Source organism: Plecotus auritus (assembly GCF_963455305.1).
Source record: "Plecotus auritus genome assembly, chromosome: 3".
NCBI classification, from domain to species: Eukaryota; Metazoa; Chordata; class Mammalia; order Chiroptera; family Vespertilionidae; genus Plecotus; species Plecotus auritus.
Window position 1 is genome coordinate 125,776,929 of NC_137772.1, and position 17,516 is coordinate 125,794,444.

General features: G+C 41.2%; 1 protein-coding gene across 5 annotated transcripts in view; it reads left to right on the forward strand.

The window, feature by feature from the left end:
* LNX2 (ligand of numb-protein X 2) overlaps window positions 1-17,516 on the forward strand; it is an 86,790-nt gene that overhangs the window by 16,811 nt on the left and 52,463 nt on the right. For 3 of the 5 annotated variants that reach the window (XM_080660313.1, XM_080660311.1, XM_080660315.1), the window contains one exon: window positions 11,197-11,242. The exons of the other annotated variants lie outside the window; for them this stretch is intronic. The gene's annotated coding sequence lies outside the window, so the exon portion shown is untranslated. The remainder of the gene's footprint in view (window positions 1-11,196; window positions 11,243-17,516) is intronic. 5 annotated transcript variants of the gene reach the window in all.

Here is a 17,516-nt window from a genome sequence, read left to right on the forward strand (position 1 = left end):
TGGGGCTTGACAGGGGACCTCAAGGCATGCCCTCACCCCGGTCTGGGCTGGGGGACCTCAGGCCATGCCCCCCATCCTGGCGCCGGGCGAGGGGACCTGACACTAAGTCCCCTGCCGGGCAAAGCTTGACAAGGGTGGGACTGGCCAGGTCTGGATCTAGCCCAATGGGGGCGGGGGCTGGCTGGGTCTGGGTCTCATGCAATTTTGAGGTGCATGTGGGTGGGCAGGGACTTGACTCTGGGTCTCGTGGTGCGCCCCAGACTCTGACAGGTGGAAGGTTTTCATATACATTTTACTAATTTTCTTTCATCTCTGACACTTCTATTATAGAGAAAGGGCAAATAGCAATATTAAATTATTTGCTCTAATTAATCTCCTTTTAATGTGCACGAATTTCATGCACCGGGCCACTAGTAGAAACCATAAAAAAGAACCAGTCAGAAATGAAGAATATACTAGAAGGAATCAGAGTAGAATAGATGAAGCAGAGGATGGAATCAGTGATAGGAAGATAAGGTAGTGGGAAATAATCAGAACAGCAAAAGGAAAAAAGAATGCTAAAAAATGAGGAAGGTTAAGAGGCCTCTGGGACACCATCAAGCATACCAACTATTTGCCTATAGGAGTACCAGAAGGAAAGGAGAGAAAGCCAGGGTTTGAAAAATCTGTTGGATGAAATAATGACTGAAAACTTCCATAACCTGGTAAAGAAAATAGACACACATCCCAGTAAGTGTAGAGTCACCAGCAAGGTGAACCCAAAGTGACCCACACCAAGACTAGCATAATTAAAATACCAAATGTTAAAGACAAACCTTTATTTTTAATCCTCACCTGAGGATAAGTTTTTATTGATTTGAGAGAGAAAGGAAGGGGCAGGGGAGAGAGAGAAATACTGATGTAAGAAACATTGATTGGTTGCCTCCTGTATTCATTCCACCTTGTAATCAAACCCGCAACCTAGGTATGTCCCTGACAGGGAATCAAACTTACAACCTTTTGGTGTACAGCATGATGCTCCAACCAACTGAACCACCTGGCCAGGGCCAAAGAGAGAATCTTAAAAGAGCAAGAGACACCTGGTCAGTGTGGCTCCGTTGGTTGAGCATTGTCCTATGCACCAAGAGGTCGCTGGTTCAATTTCCAGTCAGGGCATGTACCTGGGTTGCGGACTTGCTCCCCAGTAGGGGGTGTGAAGGAGGCAGATGATTGATGTTTCTCTCATCAATGTTTCCATCTCACTCCCTCTCTCTCCCTCTCCCTTCTTCTCTCTCTAAAATCTCTCTGAAACAGAAACTTTGCACACTAGAAACGGTTGACTTGAAATATTTCAAGTGATGAAAAGCAAGGACCTATAACCATGATTACTCTACCCAGCAAGGATTTAAGATTGAAGGAGAGATAGCGAGCTTCCTAGACAAGAAAACAGTATTACAAAAATGTTACAGGGAATTATTTCAGAAGAAGAAGAGCCCGGCTGGTGTTGCTCAGTGGTTGAGTGTTGATCTATGAACCAGGAGATCACTGGTTCATTTCCAGGTCAGGGTATGTGCCTGGGTTGTGGGTTCAAACCCCAGTAGGGGCCATGCAGGATGCAGCTGTTTGATGATTCTCTCTCATCACCGGTGTTTCTCTCTCTCTCTTCCTCTTCCTTCCTCTCTCTGAAGTCACTAAAAACATTTTTTTAAAAAAAGAAGAAAATATATAAATAAGGAACTGACAACTACATACCTATCAGTAATCACCTTAAATGTGAATGGATTAAATGTTCCCATCAAAAGACATAGGAAGATGGACTGGATAAAAAAACAAGACCTACACATATGCTATCTACAAGAGACCTATTTCAGATTGAAAGACACACACAGACTGAAAGTAAAGGAATGGGAAAAGATATTTCATGCAAATAGAAACAAACAACAAAAAAGCTAGGGTAGCAATACTTAGACAAAATAGCCTTTAAAACAAAGGTTGTAACAAGAGACAGAGAATGAAGCTACATGATAATATAGGGATGAATCCCTTATACACATAAACATTTACCCAACCTAGGCATACCTAAATTCATAAAGTAAATATTGACAGACTTAAAGGGATATATCAACAGTAATACAATAATTGCAGGGGACTTTAACACCCTGTTGACATCAAAGGATAGAACGTCCAGGCAGATAATCAACAAGGAAACAGCAGCCTTAAGTGATCTATTAGACAAGATGTATTTAATTGATATTTTAATAGCACTTTACCCCAAAGCAGCAGAATATACATTCTTTTCAAGTGCACATAGAACATTTTCTAGTATAGACTACAAAACAAGTCTCCATAAATTTAAGAAGATTGAAGTTATATCAAGCATCTTCTTCAACCACAATTTACAATCAGTTATAAGAAGAAAATGAAAACACACAAATACTTGGAGGCTAAGTAACATGCTACTAAATAATAAATGAGTTAACAGTGAGATCAAGGAGGAAATCGATGAGATCAAGGAAGAAATCCAAAGAGCCAAAAATGAAACACAACCCAAAATCTATGGGGCACAATGAAAGCAATTATAAGAGCGAAATTAATAGCATTACAATCCTACCTCAAGAAACAAGAAAAATCTCAAATAAACAACCTAACGTTACACTTAAAGGAACTAGAAAAAGAACAACAAACAAAGCCCAAAATGAGTAGAAGGAAATAATATCAGAGTGTGAATAAATAAAATAGATTCTAAAAATTACAAAAGATCAATGAAACAGAACTGGTTCTTTGAAAAGATAAGATGAATAAACCTTTAACCAAACTCATCAAGAAAAAAAGAGGACACAAATAATGTCAGAAACGAAAGAGGAGAAGTGAATACTGAGTCACAGAAATACAAAGAATTATAAGGAATACTATGAATAGTTATATGCCAACAAATTGGACAATCTGGAAGAAATAGATAAATTCTTGGAAACGTACACTCTTTCAAATTGAATCAAAAAGATACAGAAAATCTGAATAGACTGATAACTTACGAAATAAAAAATTCCCAGTAAACAGAAGTTCTGAACCAGATGGCTTCACAGGTGAATTTTACCAAACATTCAAAGAAGAATTAATACCTGTCCCTAAACTGTTTCCAAAAAATGCAAGAGAAGGGAAGGCTCCTAAGGTCATATTTTTAGGTGTATAAACTATTTATTAACATACAAGGCCTACAGATTTATTTCTTCTTGGATACACCCACAGTGCAACCCCAGCATCCCATGGTCTTGGTGTGCTGGCTTTGAACATAAAGACCCCAGAAGTGGTGCAGCCTTATGTGGACCTGAATTTTCTTCAGCTGCTCCAGGTCTTCATGAAGTTTGTTGTCCAGACCATTGGACAGGACCTGGTTTTATTTTCCTTCACATCCATCTGTCCAAGAACCAGTCTAGAATCTAGTACTAGTGTGGATTCTGTGGATAATGGTGATCACACATTCCTTCTCATCCTCTCTGAGCTTTCCTGCCTTCTTGGTGAGAAGGTACTTCAGCTTGCAAATCAAAGCTTTCATTTAAAGTTTGGGAGCTACGTCTTTGTTTTTAGCACTATGGCATGCATATCTTTTGTAGTCATACGGATCAAACTCTTGCCTACATCACGAAATAAGGGCAAGAAGAACTACCAAGGTTGAGAAAAACAATTCATTTTGCAGAACACATTCAGTTTACTGTGGGGAGAGCATGTGTGCCACTGACTCCGCCCAGTTGTGAGACTCCACTGGATGTGTTTGCTCTCCATCAGGGGGCATCATAGTACAGCATGTGGAAAATAGGTGTTAACTATGGGGTTTTTTTGTAAATTCATATTTTTTTTTAGCAAGAAAAATCAGAATACATAAGAAAAACAAGTTGTGCTTTGAAAAATGGTACTAATAAATGAGTATTAGCATGTGTTAAATTCTCTGTGGGGCATCTGCTTTTTGTTTTTGTTGTTATTATTAATCCTCACCCCAGGGTATTTTTTTTTTTCATTGATTTTTAGAGAGAGTGTTACGGGGATGGGGAGCCAGAGAGAGAAACATCGATGTGAGAGACACATAGACTGGTTGCCTCCTCCATACGCCAGACCAGTGCCCAGAATTGAACCTGCAACCCTTCAGTCCACAGACTGACACTATCCACTGAGCCAAATGGACTAGGACAGGCATCTGCTTTTTTGGTGTGTGTATTGGGGGCAGGGGTACATTAATTGCATCGTTTTCTTTTACTGAGTTAGAGTGAAAGTTTATTACTACATAGTGTAGTGATATTAGGCCAATAAGCAGGCAACATTTCTTAGAAATTTGTGTCCCAAACCTGGTATTTGTGTATAAGGAAAACTTAAAATAGCTATTTAGGCATTGGCTGCCTCTTGGTATATATGAACAGGTAAGGGACGATGCATAAGAAAAGAGATCTGGTTGGTTTTGAAGGTATTCACCTGTTTAAGCACTGCTGGTGGCTTCTGGAAGCCTCTGTAATTAATAGTTTTTCTTTGTCATCACCAGATAGCTGGCAGTTTACTAATTTGGAAAATCACCTACTAAGTTCTCTAATGCATTGATTACATTAGGCATACTCTATTAGAAATGGGCACAATATATTCAAGCAGTGACTTACTCATTTCTAGGACAGTCATGTTGCTTTTACAGGTTAATTCAGATCTTGTAATTGTACCAAGGTGTGTTTTTTGTTTTTATTTTAAGGGGTGGCATCATTTGCTATTCTTTCTGTAGAACTTAATTAAAAGACGTTAACTACAATTCCAAAATGGAAAGGTGGAATTTTGGCTAATGTTGGGAAAGGTGATAATATTCTTTGAGTATAGAAAACAGAAATTATATTTTAAAGGGAGACTTTAACAGTATTCTGTTTAACAAATGTCTTTCAGTTCACATTATGGATCCTAAATTACATGTTAAGTGAGCCATAAATTGTCAATATTATCAAGTAGTAAGAGATACCAGAAAGAAAATTTAGTACTTTGTACTAGTTTTCTATGTAACAGTGCTAATATTTGCCAGCATAATTTTTATAAGACACTAAATGAAAGTATAGTTTCAATCATATGACTTCTAGAAATTAGAAAAAAGTTTATATAAGTTATACATAAAATGTATTTATAATATTGTAATTTTCCTTAATGCCTATATTTTATGTAACTCAGTTATTCTTGTGCTATAATAATCTTCTTATAAGTAGTTGCAACTCACAAGTAATTAAAACGTTAAGTGATTACATATAATGACTAAGATTTAAAAGGCTGGCAACATTAAATGTTGGCAAGGATATAGAGCAATCAGAACTCAGATATTCTTGGTGGAAACATCAAATGGTACAACCACTTTGGGAAAGGTCTGGCAATTTTTTAAAAAACAAATTAAACATATACCTAACATGTGGCCCAACCTTCCTACTCTTAGATATTCACTTAACAGAAATGATAACATGTTTATTGAAAGAACTAGAGGCCTGATGCAGGAAGATTCATGCAAGAATGGGCCGTCCTTCCCCTGGCTGCCAGCACGGCCTTTGCTTCGGCCCGGAGCCGCCTTTCTGCCTTTGCTTCGGCCCGGAACCACCTTTCTGCCTTCCCACGCTGCCCAGAGGCCCGGAGATGCTGGGCGGTACAGAACGCCCCCGCCGCTCCACACCTGAGTATGTAAATTAGCCTGCCATCTCTGTTGGGTTAATTTTCATACTCACTCCTGATTGCCTGGTGGGCGTCGTGAAGGTATGGTCAGTTTGCATCTTTCTCTTTTATTAGTGTAGATGTTTATATAAGCTTTTATTCATAATCTTCAAAAGTTGAAAACAGCCCAGTTGTCCATCAATAAGAAGCATGATACTATAGGATATTGCTGAGCAATGAAAAGAAATAGACTGCTTGTATATATCACAGCATGGATGAATCTCAAAACATGCTAAGTAAAAGACGCCTTAACCAAAAGAGCTCATACTTGTTGTTTTCATGAATATGATATTCTAGAATAGACAAAACTAATCTGTGATGGAAAAGAAATCAGAATAGTGATTACAGGGGAGGTAAGGGAACTTTTTGGAGTGATGATTATGTTCTATATCTTATTAGAGATACATAGGTATACGCATTTGTAAAAAACTCAGTGAATACACACTTAAGAAAAATGTAAACAAATACTGAATTTCAGTTAATGATATACATGCTATAATGTTTAAAGAGAAGTGTACTGACTTGTGCAATATATGTACTTTGAAGTGCATGAAAAGACAAAATGGAGAGAATGGGTAGATTTGTGATAAAGCAAGTATATAACATGTTAATGGTAGATTTGTGAAATACAAGCATTCACTATAAAATGCTAAGCTTTGAAAAAAATAAGATAAATTATTGCAAAAATATTAATTTATAATGGAATTGTTTATGTATGATGTATTCTTACAAACTCTATTTTGTTTCTCTTTGCTGCAATGATCTTTTTCCTAATTTCATATGTGAATTTCTGACTGAGAATTTTTGATAATTTATCTTTACTGTTAATTATACTAAATCATAGCCTTATTTGAAGAGTCAAATTACAGGGAATTTCATTCTAGCTTATTAGTACAATTGCCTTACTTTGGGGCTATCATCACAGTTTTACTTTTTTTGTTTTTGTTTTTACAAAGAGTAGGACAGAATGGCAATGCCTTCAGAAAAATTGTTAAAAATCATGTGGTTTCTCTGGCATTGTATTGCATGTTACTTATAATAATGTCTTTTTGTTTCTTTATTGATGGGGAAGAGGAAGGGAATGATAGAATTTTACCAGTTTCAGGGACCACCAAACATGGACTTTGAAACTAGATGGACCAGTGTTTGACTCCCATTTTAGTCGCTTTCAGCCTACTTGTTTTAACCCCTCGGACTCTCATTTTCCTTATCTATAAAATGGTGATGGTAACTAACTACTTCATAGGGTTTGTTGGAGAGATTAAGTTAAGTAATGCTTGTAGAGCAATTAGTGCCATAGTGTCTGGCATATAGTAATAATGGATAAATAGGATTAGGAGAGAATAGTTAAATCTCTGGAAATGAATTTTAAGACTCAGTTTGTTTGAGTTGGAAGTAAAGCAGTAAGGCAATATGCTTAGATGAAAATAATCCACATGTATGATTGATTCTGAATGGACACTTAGGACCAGGGACATCTATCGATTCTTCCCTAAAGATAGTGGATCAATAGCCTGTTAAAAATGACCAATGTGCTAATGATTAACATTTACCGGTAGCATGGTGCTTGGGAATTAAGAAGTTAAAGTAGTAGACTTTTCTGAGTGTGTGTGCATGGCATCCACTCCCTTATTTCCAGCTCCTAATTCTCTACTTTTGGGATCCACCTTTTCTCTACTTGATTGGTTCAGGATGGGTACATGACCTACTAGTAAGTCAAACCATCGGAGATAGGAAGGTGTCATTCCTATCTTGGCTCTTGTTGGCATAATGTGGAAGCTGACTAAGGGCTATGACTCTGTGACCCTAAAATTGCTGGGAACTGGCTGCCAGGTACAGCCTGAGCATGAGCTCAATCCTGAGGAAGCAGAGTTGGTGAAAGAATCCTAAGTCCAGTCACACCTATCTTGTTTTTTACTTAAGCCAGTTTTAGTCAGGCTTCCTATCATTTGCAGAAAGGATCTTCCACAAAGGTGCTCACCTGTATGTACTAGTATCTATCAGTAGCATTGCTTAAGGGCTTCTTTATTTCCTGGGTGATTCTGCGGACTGGTTGGTATGTCTCTGTCACATATACTTTACTTGTATAATAGTTGTGTCTGCTGGTTAGATTGTAACTTCTTTGAGGGAAAAGGCTATCTTATTCCTATTAAATATACTTTTTTCCCTCATCCTATCTAATATAAAGGGAATATGCTAATTGACTGCCACGCCCTCACAAGATGGCGGCACCCACAGCCACAAGATGGCAGCGCCCAGTCCCCTCAGCCCCACCTCACCCAGTCCCCACAGCATTCAGCCTCATCCAGCCTCAGTCCCCAATCCCCTCAGCCCCGCAGGGGAAGGCAGTTGGGGGCGATCGGGCAGACAGGGGGAGTAGTTGGGGATGATCATGCCAGCAGGGGAGCAGTTAGGCATCAATCAGGCCAGCAGGGTAGCGGTTAGGGGGCTATCAGGCTGGCAGGCAGAGTGGTTAGGGGCAATCAGGCAGGCAGGCAGGCGAGTGGTTAGGAGCCAGCAGTCGGACATCCCTCGAGGGGTCCCAGATTGGAGAGGGTGCAGGCTAGGCTGAGGGACACCCTCCCCCCATGCATGAATTTCATGCACTGGGCCTCTAGTATAAATATAAATGCCCATATTTGTGCTGTCCAGTAGCCACTGGTCTTATGTGGATGTTGAGAATTTAACAAGTGGCTCATCCCAACAGATGTTTTGTAAGTATAAAATACACACTGATTTAAAAGACAAATTAGAATGTGAGATACCCCATTAATAATTTTAAAATATTGATTGCATGATGATATGATAATTTTGGATACATTTGATTAAATAAAATATGTTATTAAAATGAATATTACCTGTTTTTTTTTTCTTAATGTGGTTTTTAGATCCTGCACATTTTATTTCCTTTAGACAGTGCTGATCTAGACCCTTGGTCCCTCCTTTTTTTCTCTCCTGTCAACCAGACCCTCCTGTCTCAACCTAGAGAGGCAGTCTATGTGACATAGGACTTATGAACTCAAGGCTTGGAGTCAGAGACCCAGCCTAAATTCTTTCTCTCCTTTAGATATGCTGAGTACTTTATTAGTAATTTAGAATTAAGGATTTACTTAAAACTATTATCAATCATTTCATACATGCTAGGCAGTGTGCTTGGTGCTAAGGCTGTAATGTTGAGCAGAGCAAGGCCCGACACTCAACAGAGATTCCAATCTAGTAGGGAAGACAGATATTAAGTAATCATGTAAGTAAATAATTGTTGTAGTAAGTACTACGAGGGAAATACATATATGTTATAAGACTATATAAGAAGGGAACTCTCCTAGTCTTGAGTGCTAGTATGGAAGGTTTTTGTGGTTTTTTTTTTTAAGAAATCAGAATTTGAAAGATGAGAAAAAGTTACCTAGGAGAGGGTAGTGGGAAAGAATATTCCAGGCAGATGGAGTATTTGCAAAGGTCTTGAGTCAAAACAGAGAGCTTGACCCTTTCAAGGAACCAATAGAAAATGTGTGGAGTGGAAAAGTGAAATTATGAGGACTGATGTAAGAAAAATAAGTTCAAGAGTTAAGTCAGAACAAAATTGTGCAGATGAAAATTGGTAGGAATTCGTAATAGATTAGATATGGTAGGTGAGCAAGAGGGCAGTATCAAAGATTACTTGAGTTTTTGGCTTATGTGCTTATATGGGGAGTGCTAGTGATGCCATTCACTACAGGAGACCACGTTTTGGTGGAGATGATCTTGGGTTTGATTTTGGAAATGTTATGGTACTTTTGAAACAGTATGTATTTTGTTTTATCAAGCTATGAAGGAAGAACCCCCTCCCCAATAGTTTTACATTTGCACCTCTTTTATATTATCTCAATCATGTACACTAATAAAAGAGAAACATGCAAATTGACCGTCACTCCGCTATGCCCACCAGCTAATCAGGAGTGTGTATGCAAATTAACCCAACAAAGATGGCAGCGGCCATGGAGCTGGAACGATCAGGAGGCTTGGGTTGTCCCCGGAGACAGAGGAAGTCAAGCTTCCCGCCCACCCTGGCCACCGCTGAAGGAGGGGTTGGGAGCCTGAGTCGCCGGGGGGCGTGGCCAGCCTGAAAACGGCCCTCAGCCCCTTACCCAGGCTGGCCACACTCCCATGGGGTGAGGGTCCCCACTGGGGGGCTTGGCCAGCCTGCAAAAAGCCATCAGTCCCTCACCCAGGCCGGCCAGGCCCCGCAGTGGGGACCCCCACCCTGAAGGGGGTGTGGCCAGCCTGAAAACAGCCCTCAGCCCCTCCCCCAGGCTGGCTACACCCCCCCCCCCCAGCGGGGACCCTCACCCCATGGGGGCGTGACCAGCCTGTAAACCACCACAGGCCCCTCGCCCAGGCCACCCCACGCCCCAAGGGAACCTCCACCCTAATCCAGGACACCCTTCAGGGCAAACCAGCCGGCCCTCACCCGTGCACCATGCCTCTATCTATACTAATAAAAGGGTAATACACTAATTAGACTGGGAGACTTTCCAGGAGACCTTCCGGACATTCTTCTGGACAAAGCCGTGGTGGCGGGGCCAAGGTAGAGGCAGTTAGAGGCCAAGAGGGGAGGGCAGTTGTGGGTGATCAGGCCAGGATGGGACGGCAGTTGTGGGTGATCAGGTTGGTGGGGGGTGGGGCCATTGGAGGTGATCAGGCTGGCGGGGCGGGGGGACAGTTGGGGGTGAGCAGACCAGCAGGGGTGCCAGTTGGGGACGAGCAGGCTGTCAGTGGGGGTCAGTTGGGGGTGATCAGGACAGCAGGAGGGGGGCAGTTGGGGGCGAGCAGGCCAGTGGGGAGGGCAGGTGGGGGCTAGCAGGCCAGCAAGGGGGGCAGTTGGGGGTGAGCAGGCCAGCAGGAGGGGCAGTTGGGGACAAGCACACTGGCACAGGGGACAGTTGGGGGTGATCAGGCTGGCGGGGGGGGGGCATTTGGGTGCAAGAAGGCCAGTGGCGGGGGCCAGTTGGGGATGAGCAGGTTGGCAGGCAGAGTGGTTAGGGGCAATCAGGCAGGCAGTGAGCAGTTAGGAGCCAGCAGTCCCAGATTGTGAGAGGGATGTCCAACTGTCGGTTTAGGCCTGATCCCTGTATACCAGCAGTAGGACATCCTTCGAGGGGTCCCAGATTGGAGAGGGTGCAGGCTGGGCTGAGGGACATCCCCCCCACTACCCCCTCATACACGAATTTTGTGCACCGGGCCACTAGTATAATTATTATTTAGGAATCTCTTTGATCCTTATCTGCCTGATAATCATTCTGATCCTGTTTCTTTGGCAAAAGATTTAGGTTGGCAAGTTTAAGATTAAGATGAATGTATTATATGTTACTCTTGCTATATTTAAAAATCCACATTGAATGTTTATTTTCACAAAAATACAATTCGTAACCTGAAATGGATAAGTATTGATATTTACTGGTCCTTATCCTTTCTCTCACTCTATACTATCACCCTAGATGACCTACTTTTCTTTCTTTTCTTTTTTAGGGCCTTCTGGTAAAAGCCGGAAGACCTTCTGAACAAATTCAAAAAGGTCTGTAAGCACTCATACCTACTTTTCATATTCTCCGTCGTCTTCTTATTAAATAGCTCCCAGACATACATTCCGAGTCCAGACCTGTCGTCTCGTCACCAGACTTGGGTATCCTTATTTATTTATTTATTTATTCATTTATTTTTAAATATATTTTATTGATATTTTACAGAGAGGAAGGGAGAGGGACAGAGAGCTAGAAACATCAATGAGAGAGAAACATCGATCAGCCGCCTCCCGCACACCCCCCACTGGGGATGTGCCCGCAACCAAGGCACATGCCCTTGACCGGAATCGAACCCGGGACACCTCAGTCCACAGGCCGACGCTCTATCCACTGAGCCAAACCTGTTTCGGCAATGGGTATCCTTATTTAGATAAATGTCTCTGACAGGCATATCACATTCAATATGTCCAAACTCCAACTCTTGATCCCTCTTGCACCAATCCCTAGAGAAGAACACTATTGACTGTTTAAGCTGCGAACCTGGGGAGTCTTTCTCACCCTCACTTCTCACAAAATATCTCAACTCTTTTCATACTACCACTGTCCTAGTTCAAGTTATCTTTTCCTCTTGGACTACTGTAATGGCCTTTTAACTGGACTTCCCCCATTCATTCAAACTTCTCTTATTTCTTATTTTATAAATAGAGGCCCGATGCATGAAATTTGTGCAAGGGGCTCGGCCCTCACAGCGCCTTGCAGCCTCGGCCGGCCCTCGCAGCCCCGGCTTCATCCGGACAATTTTTCAGATGGTCGTTCTGCTGTTTGGTCTAATTAGCATATTAGCTCTTTATTATATAGGATATGTCCAGAATAAGTTTTGAAATATAGATCTCATCTTGTCATTCTCCTTAAAATCCTCTAATAACTTTTTAAAATTTATAAAGACCCAAATCCTTAACATTGCCCATAGTGCTTTGTGAATTAATATATTTTTTCTTTTTTTAAAATTAAATTTATTGGGGTGACATTGGTTCACAAAAACATACAGGTTTCAAGTGTACAACTCAATAAAACATCATCTACACACTGCATTGTATGCCCACTGTCCCAAGCAAAGTCTCTTTCTGTCCCCATTTACTCCCCTTTCCCTCTGGCTATCACCACACTGTTGTCGGTGTCTATGTGTTTGCTTAATCTCTTCACCTTCTTTCATCCAGTCCCCCAACCCTCTCTCCCTTCTGACAGCTGTCAGTCTGTTCCATGTATCCATGCCTCTGGTTCTATACGGTATTTAACTCTCTCTGACTGGCTTATTTCACTTAGCATAATAATTTCCAGGTCTATCCATGCTGTTGCAAAAGTTAAGATTGCCCTTTTTTTAGAATAGAATAATAATAGTATTCTATTATGTAAACTAGAGGCCCGATGCACGAAGATTCGTGCAAGAATGGGCCTTCCTTCCCCTTGCTGTCGGCACCGCCTTCACTCCAGCCAGAACCGCCTTTCTGCCTTCCCACACTGCCCAGAGACCCGGAGCTGCTGGGGCAGTGCGGATGCCCCGCCCCACCCCTGGCCGCTTGGCGCCTGTGTATGCAAATTAACCTGCCATCTTTGTTGGGTAATTTGCATACTCACTCCTGATTGGCTGGTGTGCGCCGCAAAGGTATGGTCAATTTGCATCTTTCTCTTTTATTAGTGTAGTTGTGCCACAGCTTTTTTATCCCCTCATCTACTGATGGACACTTGTGCTGTTTCCAGATCTTGGCTATTGTAAATCTACAATGAATATAGGTGTGCATATATTCTTTTGAATTAGTGTTTTGGTCCTTCGGATATATCCCCAGAACGGGTCATGGGGTCAAAAGGCAGTTATACTTTCAATTTTTTGAGGAAACTCCATGTTGTTTTCCACAGTGGAAACTCCATATTGTTTTCCAATCTGCATTCTCACCAACATTGCATGAGTGTTCCCTTTTCTCCATATCCTCTCCACCACTTGTTGTTTGTTGATTTATTGATGATAGCCATTCTGACAGGCATGAGCTGGTATCTCATAGTAGTTTTAATTTTCATCTCTTTGATCACTATTGATATTGAGAATTTTTTCATATGACCATTGGCCATCAGTATGTCCTCTTTGGAGAAGTGTCTTTTGCCCTTTTTTTAATTGGGTTTTTTGTCTTCTTGGTATTGAGTAGTATACGTTCTTTATATATTTTGGGAATTAACCCCTTATCAGATCTATCATTGGCAAATATGTTCTCCCATTGAGTGGGTTCCCTGTTTATTTTATTGATGGTTTCTTTTGTTATGCAGAAGCTTTTTAGTTTCATGCAGTCCCATTTGTTTATTTTTTTCCTTTGCTTCCCTTGCCTAAGGAGATATATCTACAAAAATATTGCTATGAGAAATGTCTGAAATTTTAACTGTCTCTGTTTTCTTCTAGGATTTTTATGGTTTAGCGACTTAAGTCTTTAAAATTGTACATGTACTAGTATATAGGTATATGGGTATGTACATATTTTGACTCTTGTGTAACCTCTACATAACCTTTACTTTATATACTTAAGAACAATATGTATTTTTAAAAGTATAGTTCTCGAATCAGATTGCCTGATTCGAATCATAGTTCCATCAGTTACCAGATTTGGGATCTTGGACAAGTTACCTAATGTTCTTACTTTCAGTTTCCTCATCTGAAAAATGGGGATAATATCAAACTCAGGGTTATCATGAGGAGTAAATCTGTTAATTCCCCATCTCAGTTAATATTTTGCTTGACACATAGTAAAAGCCCAATCTATAATAATAAAAGCATAATATGCTCATTAGACTGGGATGTCCTTCCGGATGACCTTCCAGATGAAGCCAGGGCTGCAGGGAAGTCCGGGTCCCAAGTTCCTGCTGGCCGCTGGAGGGAAGCCCGGGTCCCGGGTCCTGGTGCCTGCCGGCAATTGGAGGGAAACCCAGGTCCCAGGTGCCCGAGGGAAGCCGATGCCAGCATCCAGGGGAAGGAAGGTCTGTTCTTGCACGAATTTCATGCATTGGGCCTCTAATAAATCAATATTCGCTATTATAATTATCTCCTCTAATTTAGTCCCTTTAGACATCAAAATTACCCTCATGAGTAAATCCCTGTTCAGTTTAGACTAGCATTTATCTCTTTTTGACACCAGTCCTATATCCCCTTTTGTCTAACAACAAAAATCTTAATATTTTGTCTTTACCCCATGTACTTGTTCTGTTCACTTGCTCTCATTTTAGTTGCCTACCTCTCAGTCTTTTTCTGGCTACCCTGTGTATTAATGATATTGGGCATTGTCTTTTTATTTTAAATAATGGTGAGACTCCTCTCCTCCATGTTTCTTCCACCCCACTTCGCCACAAAGTTTCGGCTGGAAGAAACTTTACAGATTATCTAGCACAGTTAGCCCAGTGCCCTAGTTGTTTAAAGTGGAAGGTTAGGGCCTGAGACTTCAACTCCTCCTGATGATGGACATTTTTTTTGGTAAATCTTGAAAGACATTTTACTTCTTGACAGAGTATAATGTTAAATGGAGTATTAAATTTTGGCAGGAGATATCAGGAAATTTTTAATGTATATAACGGAGAAACAAATCTTGAATTATAGGGAATACAGGTGCGTTTTTTTATCTCATCAGTTTTTTTATTATAGGTACATTTTTATGGGAAATATGAGGAAAGTTCACTTAAAGTCTTTTTTCTTCACTATGTTCATGCCTGTTTTGGTATGCTAACCTTTTCTCTTACCCTCTTGCATCTCTTTTTAAAAATTTTCTACATCTTAAAATTTTGCTCAAATTCAACCCTCCTTTGACTATTCCTAGTCAGTACCTTAGTTGAAGTTCTTATTACAATTCATCTTGACCATTGCAGTGACTTCCTGTTTTCATTATTTTAATTTATTATTGCCATACCACACTCCCCTTACCTATGCTAAACCTTCTGCCAGAGTGATCTTCCCTAACACATAGATAATGCACATCATTTCTTGACTCAGAACTCTCTAGTGGCTTAGCCAATCCCACTAGTTTCCTGTCTCTACCACAGCCCATCCTTCAGAACCTCTCTCCTCTCTGTGCTTCACAGCACTAGCATTCAAACCTCTCATGGGGTTCATCCACCCCATGCACGCACTCAGGTATGGTGCTTCAACTCTCCTCAGAACACTGTTTTCAACCATTTTGAGGTGATCAAAGAAGTTCTCTTGGCAATTAAGCTCTTCATTGGGATGAGGAGGGACAAAATAGGACCCTTCAGTCTTAGGGACTTCTTCACAGGTAGAATTCCACAGGCTGGTGAATCCCTATCATGTAAAGAAACTTAGATACAACTGAATGAACTCTTTTTTATGGTCTTAGGTGTTTGGCCTAATTCTGTACCTCTACAGATAGATCCTGGTCAGATTTACATGCTTGCTGCATTGGGGTGGTGTTCTCTGAGTATGTGACTTCTGCACAAGTTATTTATGGAGAGAGGGAATTTCCTACAATAGGAAGTTCCTATTTTCTTTTATTCCCTTCCTCTGGAATCTTCTTGGTCTAATCAATCCCCTTTTAACATTTCATGGGCTATGTTACTGAAATCTATCACTTTTGAGAAAGTTTAATACAGATACTTTTGATTTGGCATCTGAAGGAAGTATTCAGGCCAGGAGATCATGAAGATCTTTATTCTCCACCCATGTCATGCTCCCACCATTGAACTATAGGAGCCCTGCCAACACATGCAAACAAGTGATTGCTAACCACAGCAGTGAGGGGCATACTGCCTGTAGTAATAAATGGTGGTATAAGGGACAGAATGAGTAATTATGTTTGGGTTGATCAGGAGGCACTTCTTAGCATAGGGTTCGCTTGAGCTGGGCATTAAAAAAGTGGATGGGGGTTCTGCAGATCAAAAATGTAGGAAAGGACATTCCAGGCACAAGGAATAGCATAACTGAGGTCAGGAAGCTGTAAGTAGTTTGGTATAGCCAAAGCATAGAATTTGTAGAACAGTGTTCAGTAAATGAAACTAAAGGAGCCAGTTTTGAAGGTTTAAGTGCCAGGCTTTCATTTTGTAGAAACAATTGGAGGCTACAGAAAAGTATTTATCAGTGGGTTTTGAATGCTAGTGCTGTGAAGCACAGAGAGGAGAGGAACAAGACTGAAAACCTTTGAGTGACTGCCAAACGAGCAAGTGCAACAGGCCTAATCTGAGCATAGCGGTGGGGATGGAGGAAGAGGAGGCATAAGTAATATACTCTGGAGTAGAGTCAGTAGGAACTTAGTGACTGGGTGTGGGGAATGAGGCAAAAGTGAGAAAAAGAAAAACAAAGGAGTCTCTGGTTCTAGTTATAGGACACTGGAGTAGTATAGAAATGCCATAGAAAGTGCAGTAATAGGGTCATTGAGAGGGAAATAATGATGACATAGCTTTTGAACATAAATGTGAGTCAGATATATTGGAACTGGGACAGTTATTTAACAATTGGGAGAAAAATAAAGTTAAATCTATTCTCATACTGCATACCAATCAGAAGAGAGTGATAATCTTTTTTTTTTTAACTACACACATGAAGAAAATAGAGGCGAATCTTTATCTTTTCTTTTTATGGAGGAGGGGATATAAGTAGAGGAAGAATTTTTGAACAGGAATGTGAATGTGTTCAATTACATGAAAATTGACAACTTCTTTATGCCAATAGACAAGTAGTAGGCAAACAATAGGCTTGGGAAAAATAATTATAGTAATACTAGAGGCCTGGTGCACGAATTTGTGTACCAGTGGGGTCTCTTGGCTTGGCCTTCGGGATTGGGCCAAAACTGGATCTCCGACATCCCCCGAGAGGTCCTGGATTGCAAGAGGGTACAGACTAGGCCGAGGGACCCCACCTGTGCACGATTAGGGCCAGGGAGGGACAAGGAGGTTGGCCAGCTGGGGAGGGATCTTGAGAGGGCTCCAGGGCATGTCCGGCCCATGTCACTCAGTCCTGATCAGCTGAACCCCAGCAACAAGCTAACCTATCAGTCGGAGCATCTTCCCCCTGGTGGTCAGTGCATGTCATAGTTAGCGGTTGAGTGGCCTTAGCATATCATTAGCATATTACGCTTTGATTGGTTGAATGGCTGACCAGACACTTAGCGTATTAGGCTTTTATTATATAGGATGATAAAGATAAAGGGTTATTAACTTAATACTAGAGGCCTGGTGCACAAAATTCTTGCACTGGTGTGGTCCCTAGACATGGTCGGCAATCAAAGCGTGAGCATCTGGCATGGAAGGGCAGGTCCCAGCTGACCTCTGGGCCCTGGGCAGCACCTG